Consider the following 12,985-nt stretch of genomic DNA (forward strand, 5'->3'; position numbering starts at 1 on the left):
GTGTGTAGATACGAGAAACAACTGTAAGCCTACTTGAAATACTTCAGGAGAAATAGTCTTCAGAATATGGAAGAGGTGATGCTGACATACAGCCCCGTAGCTAATGTTTGTTAAGCATATCTATGTGCCAGCTCACTGTGGGGCTCAACATAATTTATAACTTTTGTGATAATCTTGAGAGTAAGTAATATGTTCCCTCATTTATATTTGAGAAGATTAAAAATGAGACTTTGCCAGAGAGTCCAGCTGGTCCAGAGTAAGACCCAAGCAAGACTTCTTCATTTTATCACAAAGGTTCCCCCAAGGAAGACTGAATAGACTCCTAGAGGAAAAGTGAAGTTATGATGCAGAACAGTGAATTAATGTGATAATGTTTATGAAACAACAGTAAAACTTGAGGTTTAAACAAGAATAACATTTCCTAAATATACAGATTTTATTTCTATTAAACCTAGGAAAAAATTATTTTGAAAATCTCCCATTAAATCAGATGGCAGGCAAGAGGAAGGGTTTCCCTGGTGACTCAGTGGTGAAGAACCCACCTGCCAATGAAGATGCAGGTTACATCCCTCTGTCAGGAAGATCCATCCCCTGGAAAAGGAAATGGCTACCCACTCCGATACTCTTGCTTGGGAAGTCCCATGAAGAGCTGCAATCTACGGGGTCGCAGAGAGTTGGACAAAACTTGGCAACTGAACATCAAGGCAAGAGGAAAACTTCCGAAACAGAACAGGCTGCTTTGCACTGTTCGCAGTATATCATGTCCTCAGCCAGGGGGCTCGCAGGATCACACCATGAAAAGCGGTTGTACCCTCGGAGCCAGTCACAAACACCTCAAAAACAGCTCAAAACTTTTTTGATATGTTACTTTTTGGGGCAACAGAAGTAATTAGGTAGACAGAAATGAGAGCATTTGTATCACAAACCCAGAGCCAAGTCCTAAGAATGAGGATTTTAAATCATGAGATGTAATGGTGTGTAGAGATGAACAGAAGATTAAACAGGAAGTTTACAAGGCAGAGTGATTAAGTGGCATGTTCGTGCCTGTGGCTTCCAAACCGCAGCCTGAAAAACGTAACCATCTCTGTCTGGCACTGGAGCTAGAGACCGCACGGAGCATCCCTCGGCCGCCCTCTAGTGGTAGAGTGTCTACAGCCTCGTGGGCCGCACGCAAAGCGGGCAGGGAGCCTTTCTGGCACCGGCGCTGACTTTCCGAAGGGAGGAGAAGTGAAATAAAAGAAGGAAAAGCATGGCTCCTTAGATGTTTGAATGTAAGGCTGCTGAGGAACTAGAAACAAGAAACTTTCCTTACTTTGGCTGCCTGTCGATTGAAAAAACCCTAGGGGACTGTGAAATTGTACTTGTTTTTTAGAATTGATTGAGCACTGTCCTACACACTTAGAAACACCTTATGACAGTTTATTTTTAAGAAGATCTTATAGTTTAGTTGGGGAGCAAGACAAGCCAGCCGTCAACAAGGCACAGGGATCTCGAACCTGCAGTGTGAGGTGTTCCAGGGAGCTCAGGCTTCGGGCTTGACTGCGGCCCCCATTTTTCAGTCACCGATAAAGGGAGCTGCTTGGCCTGCATCCAGAAGCTCACCCCCACTCAGGAGAGGGCCCTCTGGATGTGAGCATCACTTTTGTTTCCTCACACTGCTTCAAGCATCCTGTCAGGCAGTTAACAAGCACCCAGTGGGTCCACAGAAAGCCAGGAGTCCTGTCCTTGTGAGACTAGCCAACCCTCTGGCCTTTGGACAGTGTCATCTTGAACCCCTTGCCCTACCTGCTCCCGCCTCTGCCCCATCTCCTTGGCTAATTTCCGCGGTAGGGCATCACCCTTCAGACCCCACCGTCTGCTCTGTCTTTGTTTCTCAGTGGCCCCTGTCAGCAGGGATTCCAGGGTTTACAAGTTGTATAGAGACTAGAGGAAAAATGTTTAGAACTGTTTATTGGGGGATAATCAATCCTGTCTGTTCTCAGAAAACGGATCAAGAGGGATTTCTGCTGAATCATGAATGTTGCCTATGTCACTCATGTAAATAATATCCTCAGACCTGAAACCCAGGCCCATCATTGTTTGTAATTTGACCACCTGCAGTAGGCCTACAAGTTTTGTTTGAGAAGGATTTGCATGGCTCCCCTTTGGAGAGCCACGATGGTCCACTTTTCACATCTCAACTTTTCAGTATTCACCCAGTTGAGTTCCAGGGCTGTGATTCGGATTGTGAATTTCATTGCCCAGAAATAACTCCTCATATAGCCAGATGGTAAGTCCCGAACACCAAACTGCCCAGTTTAGAGAGCTGCTGTGTATATGTGTGAGCACCAGCAAGCTGATGGCAGATGGATACACCCACTGTTATTGTGATGGGTTTTGTTACATCTTAATATCATCTTGGCATTGCTTCACAAAAGGAGGATGCTTTGTAAACAGTTCACTGTGGAGAGAATATCCCCTGGTAAAAGCTCATGAACTCTTTCAGAGGACTGCTGAGCTTGAATAGCATCTGGTGTAACTGGGTGCAATTTGCATGAATACCTTAACAAGATTAAAATAAGATATCAACTATGTCAGCTAACCTTTCAGACTCCAGGGATAGGGACCAATTTACCTTTCATTTTCACTTTCTTGGGTGAAGATTTAAAATCTTAAGAACTGTTACATCATACTGTCTCTACAGCCAAAAATTACAAGTAAGAACTAGGAAAGTAAATGTGCTACTTCTCATATCCATGACCACTGGCTGCAGGTAGTGGGATGATCTTGGAAAGAAACTGATGATCTCATTTGCTTGGTTTCCCACAAATAGAGTAGTATGAAGTAATATAGAATTTAGAGTAAAAATGCCAAAGTTTGAGTCCTAATGCTACATTTTTTGCTACAGGATCTTGAACATTTAACCTGCTTAGCCTCAGTTTCCTTAACAATAAAACAAGAATAACACCTCGTGGTTAAAAACCAAGTTTCTCAATATTTATAAGCTCAGTTTCTTCATTATAGGGTAATAATTATTAAATGAGGTGAATGTATGTGAACGCCCTTTATGAAATAACAAGTGCAAAATGTCATATCTTCTAAAGTCACTTTCAACTCAGATAGTTCCAAACTATGGTTGCAACATACCTTCTCCTTGAGAGCAGAAACTTTTAGCTTCCACCTCTGTAGACCCTCTCCCAAGTTCAATGCTGGGATATAATGGACACTCAATACATGTGAGCTGAATGAAAGGAATGAAGCAGAATCTGAATAATCTGCTGTGGGAATGAGTTGGCTGCCTTCAGTAAGTAGTCAGTATCCTAAGCCTGCAGGTCCACACCTGGAGAGATTGGTAAGATTGCCAACCACATGGCAAGAGAGCTCCCTGCTGCTCTCTCAACTATATTTCAGTTCATTTCAGTTCAGTCACTCAGTTGTGTCCGACTCTTTGCGACCCCATGAGTCACAGCACACCAGGCCTCCCTGTCCATCACCAACTCCTGGAGTCCACCCAGACCCATGTCCATCAAGTCGGTTATGCCATCCAACCATCTCATCCTGTCGTCCCCTTCTCCTCCTGCCCTCAATCTTTCCCAGCATCAGGGTCTCTTCAAATGAATCAGCTCTTCGCATCAGGTGGCCAAAGTATTGGAGTTTCAGCTTTGACATCAGTCCCTTCAATAAATATTCAGGACTGATCTCCTTTAGGATGGACTGGTTGGATTTCCTTGCAGTCCAAGGAACTCTTAAGAGTCTTGTCCAACACCACAGTTCAAAAGCATCAATTCTTCGGTGCTCAGCATTCTTTATAATCAGACTCTCACACCCATACATGACCACTGGAAAAACCATAGCCTTGACTAGACGGACTTTTGTTGACAAAGTAATGTCTCTGCTTTTTTAATATGCTGTCTTGGTTGGTCATAACTTTCCTTCCAAGGAGCAAGCGTCTTTTAATTTCATGGCTTCAATCACCATCCGCAGTGATTTTGGAGCCCAGAAAAATAAAGTCAGCCACTGTTTCCATGGTTTCCCCATCTATTTGCCATGAAGTGATGGGACCGCATCCCATGATCTTAGTTTTCTGAATGTTGAGCTTTAAGCCAAGTTTTTAACTCTCTTCTTTCACTTTCGTCAAGAGGCTCTTTAGTTCTTCTTCACTTTCTGCCATAAGGGTGGTGTCGTCTGCATATCTGAGGTTATTGATATTTCTCCCGGCAATCTTGATTCCAGCCTGTGCTTCATCCAGTCCAGCATTTCTCATGATGTACTCTGCATATAAATTAAAGGTGACAATATACTGCCTTCATGTACTCCTTTTCCTATTTGGAACCAGTCTGTTGTTCCATGTCCAGTTCTAACTGTTGCTTCCTAATCTGCATATAGGTTTCTCAAGAGGCAAGTCAGGTGGTCTGGTAGTCCCATCTCTTTCAGAATTTTCCACAGTTTATTGTGATCCACACGGTCAAAGGCTTTGGCATAGTCAATAAAGCAGAAATAGATGTTTTTCTGGAACTCTCTTGCTTTTTCGATGATCCAGTGAATATTGGCAATTGGATCTCTGGTTTCTCTGCCTTTTCTAAAACTAGCTTGAACAACTGGAAGTATGTGGTTCACACACTGATGAGAACTGGCTTGGAGAATTTTGAGCATTACTTTACTAGCGTGTAAGATGAGGGCAATTGTGTGGTAGTTTGAGCATTCTTTGGCATTACCTTTCCTTGGGATTGGAATGAAAACTCACCTTTTGCAGTCCTGTGGCCTGTGCTGAGTTTTCCAAATTTGCTGATACATTGAATGCAGCACTTTCAAAGCATCATCTTTTAGAATTTGAAATAGCTCAACTGGAATTCCATCACCGCCACTAGCTTTGTTCGTAGTGATGCTTCCTAAGGCCCACCTGAATTTTTTTCACAGATCTGTGGTTCTTAGGAGAGACTCCCCACCACCGCCCCCCGCCTCCCACCACCACCCACCAAATCTCTCTCATACCAGGCAAAATGTGTGCTTAGGAGCACTTTCTAACGTGCTGAGTTAGGAGCACATCAATAAAAGTTCCTTGAACCTGGCTAGGGAAAGAGCCAAGCAAAGGGGTGGGAGTGGGGAGAGCAGATAAAAGTTGACCTTTTCTAATTTTCATAGTCTGCCTTTCTATCTAGATGGGAGGATAACTTTGCGATCAAAGGGATAACACTTGGTTTCAGAGTGGTTGTAAGAATGAGCACCTACAAAGTGCAGAAGTCTGGCTGCTACAGAAGGAGGCGTAGCAGCCCGCCCCCCAGCCCCCACCTCTGGCCGCAGCAGCAAAGGGTAGTATCGGGGTAGCTGTTCACCTGCAGAGGGGTCATCCCTCAAACAGACCACCATGGTGCTCTAAACCCGTTTCCTTTCTTCTCTTCATTTTCAGATTTTATCTCATCTTGTCTTACATCTTCAGTTCCTTTATGATTTTTTAAAAATAATTATCACAAATGTTTTTGTCACTTTAAATCCTCATCCAAGTGTTGACCTGAAACAAATAGACTGCCAGATATTTCTCCAGCAAAGACAGGTCTATTTTGGATCAGGATAGAATTGCAATTCAGAGTCTGCAACCATGGCGAGCCGTATGAAAGTCCCCTGCAAAAATGGAGAGGAGGACTTCCTATAGAGGGAAAAGGAAGCAGGGAGAGCTGTAATAATTCAAGGGTCCATAGCTTTTCTTTGGCCAAGTCCTTCCCTAGAAAGGGCATGAGAGCTCCCTCTTCCAGTCTCCCAACCCTATTTAATTAAGGTTTCTGTTTATTAACTTTTTTACACAAGAAAAATTAGGTGTAGTATGAAATTAAGAGAATTTACATTTAATGACATTTGCAGCAATATGGATGCAACTAGAGATTACCTTACTAAGTGAAGTATGTCGGAAAGAGAAAGACAAATATATGATATATATACATATCATATATTCCACTTGTATGTGGAATCTAAAATATGACAGAAATGAACCCTTATATGAAACAGAAACAGGGTCATAGAGAACAGACTGGTCGTGGCCAATGGTGAGGGAGTTGGAGGAGGGATGGGGTGGGAGGCTGGGGTTAGCAGATGTAAGCTTTTCTTTAGAGGGTGGATAAACCACAAGGTCCTACGGTATAGCATGGAGAGCTATATTCAATGTTATATTAAGCCATAATGGAAAAGCATATTTTAAAAGAATGTGTATATAGGCTTCCCATGTGGAGAAGATTCTCAGTGCAGAAGAAGCAACAGACATGCCCGAATTGGGAGGATGCCCTGGAGAAGCGAATGACAACCCACTCCAGTATTCTCGCCTATAAAAATCTCATGGACACAGAAGGCCGGCAGCCTACACAGTCCGTGGGATTACAAAGAGTAGGGCATGACTGAGTGACTGAGTGCATGTGCGTGCACACACACACACACACACACACACACGTATATATAATTGAATCACTTTGCTATACAGCAGAAATTAATACAATAATTTGTAAATAAACTACAATTCAGTTAAAACAAAAACAAAACAAAGAATTTACTGTTGTTCAATTCCCTGCTAGTAATTTGTCTGGGACTTGCTGGAGCTTCAATATTTTGGCCACCTGATGCAAAGAGCTGACTAACTGAAAAAGACCTTAATAGTAGGGGAAACTGAGAGCAGGAGGTGAAGGGGGAAGACAAAGGATGAGATGATTGGATGGCATCACTGACTCAATGGGTATGAGTTTTAGCAGACTCCAGAAGATAGTGAAGGACAAGGAAGCCTGACGTACTTGGGGGTCACAAAGAGTCAGACACGACTTAGCATCTGAACCACAAGAGGTGAAGTGGAGAAAGATCTGTGTGGAGCAGTGGAGTTTGGAAGGAGGTTAAGGGAGTCTTGAAGAGGAAATCAATCGTGATGTCACTCAAGTAGGTAGCAAGTGCTGCCTTTTTGGTTTCTCTCCAGCAGTGAGACACCTGATCAGATCAGGAGTCTGGACCAAAATGGAGCTTAGGTTCTTCAGCCTGAGCAGATTTTTGAAGGCAGCTTCAAGCCCAGCTGGGCTTAGCCAACAAAGCCGTTTATCAATAAATCTTGGAAGTCCAGCTCATTGTTTGACTCAGTATAAACAAGGAGATTTTCTCAAGAATGCTAATTCTTCTTCAAAGAATAGGTGATTCAGTTAAGTGCCAGATAAAATGGTCTCAAAATTCTTCATGTATTGGGGTCAACATAGGACAAAGAGATAAGAAATCATTATTTTGTGCAATTTTTGTTGAACATGTTAGCCATTTAGATTTGTTTAATCTTCCATTATGATTTTTCATGAATATTTGTGGAGATTTAACTGTAGAAAATCCAAAGAACTTATGAAGTCATGCCACTCAAAAAGTTTTCAGAAGCTTTTGAATCTGAGTCTTGTACTGTATTTTGATCTCTACTCCATTATTCTGTGAAAGGGAAGAAATGGCCACAGACTTCCCTGAACAGGCTGCTGGGACAAAAGCCAAAGTTTAGAGTCCTGTGCAGTCTGTCTTACATTTCTATTCCTTCCCAATTCTCCTGACACCCCTAGAATTTTTTTTTGTTTTTATTGATGTATAGTTGATTTACAAAGTTTCAGGTATACAGCAAAGTGATTCAGTTATACACATATTAATATATACAGATATATATTCTTTTATCAGGCCTCCTAGGTGGTGCCTAGTGGTTAAGAACCTGCCTGCCAATGCAGGGAAACATAAGAAATGCAGGTTTGATCCCTGGGTTGGGAAGATCCCCTGGAGAAGGAAATGGCAACCCACTCCAGTATGCCTGTCTGGAGAATCCTATGGACACATGAGCCTGGTGGGCTATAGTCCATGGGGCTGCAAACAGTCTGACATGACTGAAATGACTGAACACTCAGCACACATGTATTCCTTTTCAGATTATTTTCCATCATAGGATATTACAAGATATTACATATACTTATCTGCTATTTTTCTATTTTATATACTGTAGTGTGTATCTGTTAATCCCAAATTCCAAATGTATCCTCTCCCACCTGTCCCCTTTGGTTATCATAAGTTTGTTTTCTATGTTTGTGAGTCTATTTCTGTTTTGTAAATAAAGTCACTTGTGTCATTTTTTTTTAGGATTCCACAAATAAGCGATATCATAGGATATTTGACTTTCTCTGTCTAGCTTCACTTAGTGTGATAACGTCTAGATGACCCTGCTAGAATCTCTCTTTGAATATGTGGTTTGTTTTTTGTTTTTTTTTCTAAGAAACCAGTAGAAATGGGAATGTTTATTGATTTGACTGATCCTCTGATACCAGTCACTATTCTGAAAGAAAAGTGCTGCTCTGATAATATTACAAGTAGATTATCCCCCTCAGAAAAGAATTACGAAAATTCACTTCTGATTTATGTTCTTCAGTGAGGCATAACCTTCCCAGGTGGTGTCAGTGGTAAAAACCCATATGAAGGAGACACAAGAGACAGAGGTTCCATCCCCGGGTGGGAAGACGCCCTGGAGGAGGGCATGGCGACTCCAGTATTCTTGCCTGGAAAATTCCATGGACAGAGGAGCCTGGCAGGCTACAGTCCACAGGGTCCCGAAGAGTTGAACATGATGAGAACACACACACACCCAATGAGACATAAATCGGTTCTTAATATGCTTCATTCCAAGCAAGGCTAAAGTGAGAAAAAGATGTCACATATTATACTGTTTTGAGTCTTTGTGCTTTGTTTCCGTCCTTTTTCCATCAAACCACTACAAAAGGAAGCTCAAGCTGTTTACCCATTTACATTTCAACCTGCAATCTGCCTTCTCCTTAACTTTCCTGTTGTTGTTGTTCATTCACTAAGTCCTGTCCAACTCTTGGCAACCCATGAACTGCAGCACACCAGGCTTCCCTACCCTTCACTATCTCCTGGAGTTTGCTCAAACTTATGTCCAGTGAGTCCATGTTGCCATCCAACCTTCTTGCCTCTTTCGACCCCTTCTCCTCTTGCCCTCAATCATTCCCAGCATCAGGGTCTTTTCCACTGAGACAGCTCTTCAAATCAGGTGTCCAGAGTATTGGAGCTTCACCTTCAGCATCAGTCTTTCCAATTAATATTCAGGGCTGATTTCCTTTGGAATTGACTGGTTTGATCTCCCTACTGTGTAAGGCACTCTCAAGAGTCTTATCTAGCACCACAGCTTGAAAGCATCAATTCTTCAGTGCTCAGCCATATTTATGGTCCAACTCTCTGTACATGACTACTGGAAAAACCGTATCTTTGACTATATGGACCAATGTCAGCAAAGTGATGTCTCTGCTTTTTAATACACTGTCTAGGTTTATCATACTTTTCCTTCCAAGGAGCAAGTATCCTTTAATTTAGTGGCTGCAGTCACCATCCATGGGAGAAGGCAATAGCGACCCACTCCAGTACTCTTGCCTGGAAAATCCCATGGATGGAGGAGCCTGGTAGGCTGCAGTCCATGGGGTCACTAAGAGTCGGGCACAACTGAGCGACTTCACTTTCACTTTTCACTTTCATGCGTTGGAGAAGGAAATGGCAACCCACTCCAGTGTTCTTGCCTGGAGAATCCCAGGGATGGGAGACCTGGTGGGCTGCCGTTTATAGGGTCGCGCAGAGTCAGACACAACTGAAGCGACTTAGCAGCAGCAGCAGCAGCAACAGTCACCATCCATAAGGATTTTGGAGCTCAAGAATATGAAATCTGTCACTGTTTCCATGTTTTCCCCATTTATTTGCAATGAAGTGATGGGACTGGATGCCATGATCTTCTTCTTGAGAATGTTGAGTTTTAAGCCAGCTATTTCACTCTCCTCTTTCACCCTTATCAAGAGACTTTTTAGTTCCTCTTTGCTTTCTGCCATAAGAATGGTGTCATCTGCATATCTGAGCTTATTGAAGTTTCTCCCAGAAATCTCAATTCCAGCTTGTGCTTACTGCAGCCCAGCATTTCTCATGATGTACTCTGCATATAAGTTGAATAAGCAGGGTAACAATATACAGCCTTGACGTACCCCTTTCTCAATTTTGAATCAGCCTGTTGTTCCATTTCTCTTTCTAACTTTTGCTTCTTGACCTGCATACAGGCTTCTTAGGAGACAGGTAAGGTGTCTCCTCATATCTGGTATTCCCATCTCTTTAAGAATTTTCCACAGTTTGTTGTAATACACACAAAGGCTTTGGCGTAGTCACTAAAGCAGAATTAGATGGGTTTGGGTTTTTTTTTTTTTTTTTTGGAACTCCCTTGCTTTCTTTATGATCCAACAGATGGCAATTTGATCTCTATTTCCTCTGCCTTTTCTAAATCCAGCTTGTATGTCTGGAAGTTCTCGGTTCATGTACTGTTGAAGCTAAACTTGAAGGATTTTGAACATTACCTTGCTAGCATGTGAAATTAGTACAATTATACAATAATTTGAACATTCTTTGCCGTTGCCTTTCTTTGGGATTGGAATGAAAACTGACCTTTTCCAGACCTGTGACCACTGCTGAATTTTGCAAACTTGTTGGCATATTGGAGTTCAGCGTTTTAACAGCATCGTCTTTTAGGACTTGAAATAGCTCAACTGGAATTCCATCGCCTCCACTAGCTTTGTTTGTAGTAATGCTTCCTATGGTCCACTTGGCTTCACAGTCCAGGATGTCTGGCTCTAGGTGAGTAACCACACCATCAAGGTTATCTGAGTCATTAAGACCTTTCTTGTGCAGTTCTTCCATGTATTCTTGCCACCTCTTATTAATCTCTTCTTCTGTTAAGTCCTTCCCATTTCTGTCCTTTATTGTGCCCATCGTTGCATGAAAGATGCCCCTAATATCTCCAATTTTCTTGAAGAGATCTATAGTCTTTCCAATTCTATTGTTTTCCTCCATTTATTTGCACTGTTCACTTAAGAAGGCTTTCTTACCTATCCTTGCTCTTCTCTGAAACTCTGCATTCAGTTGGGTATATTTTTCCCTTTGTCTTTTGCCTTTTGCTTCTCTTCTCAGCTATTTAAAAGGCCTCCTTCAGTTCAGTTCAGTTGCTCAGTCATGTCTGACTCTGCAACCGCCTGGACTGCAGCATGCTAGGCTTCCCTGTCCTTCACCATCTCCTGGAGTTTGCTCAAACTCATGTCCATTGAGTCAGTGATGCCATCCAACCATCTCATCCTCTGTCGTCCCCTTCTCCTCCTGCCTTCAATCTTTTCCAGCATCAGGATCTTTTCCAGGGAGTCAGTTCTTCACATCAGGTGGCCAAAGTATTGGACTTCAACTTCAGCATCAGTCATTCCAATGAATATGCAGGACTGATTTCCTTTAGGATGTACTGGTTTGATGTCCTTTCAGTCAAAGGGACTCTCAAGAGTCTTCTCCAACACCACAGTTCAAAGGCATCAATTCTTTGGTACTCACCTTTCTTTGTAGTCCAACTCTCACATCCATAAATGACTACTGGTAAAACCATAGCTTTGACTAGACAGACCTTTGTCATCAAAGTAATGTGTATGCTTTTTAATATGCTGTCTAGGTTTGTCATAGCTTTTCTTCCAACATGACATACTCTGCATATAAGTTAAATAAGCAGGGTGACAATATACAGCCTTGATGTACTCCTTTCCCAATTTGGAACCAGTCTGTTGTTCCATGTCTGGTTCTAACTATTGCTTCTTGACCTGCATATAGATTTCTGAGGAGTCAGGTAAGGTGGTCTGGTATTCCCATCTCTGGAAAAATTTTCCACAGTTTGTTGTGATCTACACAGTCAAAGGCTTTGGCATAATGTGTAAAGCAGAAGTAGATGTTTTTCTGGAATTCTCTTGCCTCCTTAGACCATCACTTTGCATGGCTTTGGTCTCCATCTCCCATAGCATGTTATGAACCTCTGTCCATAATTCTTAAGGCACTCTGTCTACCAGATCTAATCACTTGAATCTATTCATCATCTCCACGTATAATCATAAAGGATTTGATTTAGGTCATACCTGAAAAGTCTAGTGGTTTCCCCTAGTTTCTGCGAGTTAAGCCTGGATTTTGCAGTAAGGAGCTCACGATCTGAGCCAGAGTCAGCTCCAGATCTTGTTTTGGCTGACTGCATAGAGCTTCTCCATCTTTGGCTGTAAAGAATATAATCAGTCTAATTTCAGTATTGACCATTTGGTGATGTCCATGTGCAGAGTCATCTCTTGCATTATGAGGAGGATATTTGGCATAACTAGTGTGTTCTCTTGGCAAAACTCCGTTAGCCTTTGCTCTGCTTCATTTTGTATTACAAGGCCAACATTTCCTGTTACTCCAGGTATCTCTTGACTTCCTACTACTAACACCCCACATCTAGTAGTACCGGGTGCTCACTAATCAAGGTCGCTCCACTCCGTGTCTGCCAAGTGCAATGTGAACACCTTCAGCCTTTTTCTTTTCTCCATCTTGATGCTATTCATACACTTCCTTCTAAAACTCACCACTCTGTAGGGTGCTCCTAGTGTCTCCTGGTCTGCTCCAAGCTTTGTACCATTATTCCTCAATCTCCTTCTAAAAAGGTTCTTGGTCTTTCTTCCTTGCTCTTATTTGTCTGTGACTGTAGTCTCCCACCATTACATTTTCATCCTTCATTGGAGAAGGCAATGGCAACCCACTCCAGTACTCTTCCCTGGAAAATCCCATGAATGGAGGAGCCTGGTAGGCTGGAGTCCATGGGGTCGCTAAGAGCTGGACACGACTGACTGTAGTCTCCCTCCATTACGTTTTCATTATTCATCAGTTCAGTTCAGTCCCTCAGTCGTGTCTGACTCTCTGCAACCCCTTGAATCACAGCACTCCAGGCCTCCCTGTCCATCACCATCTCTGGGAGCTCACTCAAACTCATGTCCATTGAGTCAGTGATGCCATCCAGCCATCTCAGCCTCTGTCGTCCCCTTCTCCTCCTGCCCCCAATCCCTCCCAGCATCAGAGTCTTTTCCAATGAGTCAACTCTTCTCATGAGGTGGCCAAAGTACTGGAGTTTCAGCTTTAGCATCATTCCTTCCAAAGA

Source organism: Oryx dammah, unplaced genomic scaffold, assembly GCF_014754425.2.
Source record: "Oryx dammah isolate SB20612 unplaced genomic scaffold, SCBI_Odam_1.1 HiC_scaffold_12, whole genome shotgun sequence".
Taxonomy (NCBI): Eukaryota; Metazoa; Chordata; class Mammalia; order Artiodactyla; family Bovidae; genus Oryx; species Oryx dammah.